The sequence below is a fragment of the Sinocyclocheilus anshuiensis genome, unplaced genomic scaffold (genome assembly GCF_001515605.1).
Source record: "Sinocyclocheilus anshuiensis isolate Anshui unplaced genomic scaffold, SAMN03320099.WGS_v1.1 scaffold542, whole genome shotgun sequence".
NCBI lineage: Eukaryota > Metazoa > Chordata > Actinopteri > Cypriniformes > Cyprinidae > Sinocyclocheilus > Sinocyclocheilus anshuiensis.
The window spans coordinates 194,021-196,175 of NW_015547685.1; the positions used below are offsets into that span (position 1 = coordinate 194,021).

Sequence of the window (2,155 nt, forward strand, 5' to 3'; positions counted from 1 at the left end):
GCACTATGGCTGCCGTCGCATCATCCAGGTGGATGCTGCACACTGGTGGTGGATGAGGAGATCCCCCCTGACAATGTAAAGCGCTTTGAGTGCCTAGAAAAGCGCTATATAAATGTAATGAATTATTATTATTATTATTATTATAAGATTTTGAAAAATCTACATTTCCTCAGATTCCCTTACCTTGGCCTGGTATAGCTGGTCCCTGGTTATAAGGAGGGGCGGGATGAATTGCGTTTTTCTGTGGTTGGAGGTCAATTGGGTAACCTGGTTTAAATCAAGAGAATCAAAGAAGAGTATCAAAGAGCATCAACTGACACTGTTCTCAATGTCATGTGAAAGCCAGGGTGTTTATTTGAGTTATATACTGTATAACAGCAATTTAACAGTCCTGTCAGGATCAGGTTGCTGATGATAAGGTTTGACACACTCACCATTATTTGTAGCCATGGCGGAAGACTGCAAATTACGTTCTGTAAACATGCAAACCAGAAAAGCAAGTTAAGCAAATATTTTCCTGTATGTTTTTTTTTCTTTTTTCCATGCTTCGTAGGGAATGGAATGTCGACCGCCCAAGATTTTCATTGCAAATGAATCCACAAAACAAACAGGATGGCATTAATACACAAAATTAATGTTGGGAACACCTGTGAATTAACCAGGAAATAACTGGGAAGTTGGACCGCAGGTACAGAATGCAAATCACATGTAGTCTTCCTAAACTCATTTTAGGATAATCCACTCGAATACAAGAGGTTTGTAACATAGTTAACATACTATGTTTATAATTTTAATAATTGATATAAACTGCAGCTTTTGTATTCGAAGTAATCAGTACACCATAATGCATTCATACCAAAAATGAAACGGAAAAAAGAAAATTCATACTTTTATATTAATTTACTCTATTTTAAGGACATTTAAGGAAACTAAATATTACCAAATAAACAATCAGTCAATTATTTAGATAATTAATAACTGGATTACTCTGTGAGCCACATCATTATAATACTTACAGTACTAACTAAATAAATAAAATGGTATCATTTACTACTACTTTCCACTACTAGGCCTCCACTGAAGAAATATTATGCATAAATTAATAACTATGACATAAGCCTACATAACAATGACATGGCAATTCTATGATTTCAGAGGGATAGATACTGTAACAGATGTAAACATGCAATTGTTACTTTAAGGATCTATTTATACCTGACTTATGCATTAAATATGCTGCTTCGTTGATGTATAACTTAGTCCGTCTTATTAGTTTTGATGTTAATGTTACAGGTTAACGGACAAAGTTTGTACAGTGTATGCTGCATTAATCTAATATGCCATCAACTCACCTGTTACTTGTTCAAAGTGAAGTGCTGTGGATACTGATGCCGTAGATCTCGCGTGTTAGTCCTTTACTTCAATTTACTTTATTCAATTCCGCTCAGAGAGAGACAGGTTATTTTTTATATATATTTATTATTATTATTTTAGTGGGCGACAGTCGCTCAGAGCTGTTTTCTCTTCGCCCTTTATCTGCCTCGCACACATGGGTTTCCTTCCCGTGAAACAATCTGTTTCTGCTCACGAACACACCCCTAACAGAAAAACGAAAGTGACCGACGGGAAGGGATGGGCGTATCGATCCAAAGTATCGATATATCGATACTGACGCGAGTATCGAAATATCGATACTCAAACAAAAAAAATATCGATATTAAGGTGTGTTTTATTTACCAGTGATTTTGTTAATTCAACAACAACAACAACAACAAATAATGCGTACAATATGCATTCAATTGGACGAATAACCTATGTTAGTAAATAATTGTGCAGGATATAACTATTTTCCTGCTCATCTGAACACACGCAAATGTTGCAAGACAGAACCAATCAATCACAGAGAGCGTTCACTCGGGGGGAAATCTCATTATGATTATTTCGTACTACGGTGACCGGGACGGGACATGTTCGGTTCACATAAGTTTTGTCCTGGCCACGTCATAGGCATTTGATTAACTCGAGCGAACGTGATAAAAAAAAGTCGTGATTATATCGGTTATGTCGAATGACTTGTCTGGCTTTTAAACGGAAGTGTCTCCATGGTTATAGAGAGTTATTTATATATATGTGGAAATTGTCAACATTTAGACAG

The 2,155-nt window shown here is 36.1% G+C and overlaps 1 long non-coding RNA gene across 1 annotated transcript; it reads right to left on the reverse strand.

Moving 5' to 3' along the window:
* Nucleotides 1–184: 184 nt before the first annotated feature.
* On the reverse strand, nucleotides 185–1,587 carry LOC107703221 (uncharacterized). The gene is made up of 3 exons (XR_001635820.1): nucleotides 1,353–1,587; nucleotides 435–473; nucleotides 185–267 (listed from the first exon to the last, which is right to left on the reverse strand). It is a non-coding gene; the product is annotated as an uncharacterized LOC107703221 (long non-coding RNA).
* Between the last annotated feature and the right edge of the window lie 568 nt (nucleotides 1,588–2,155).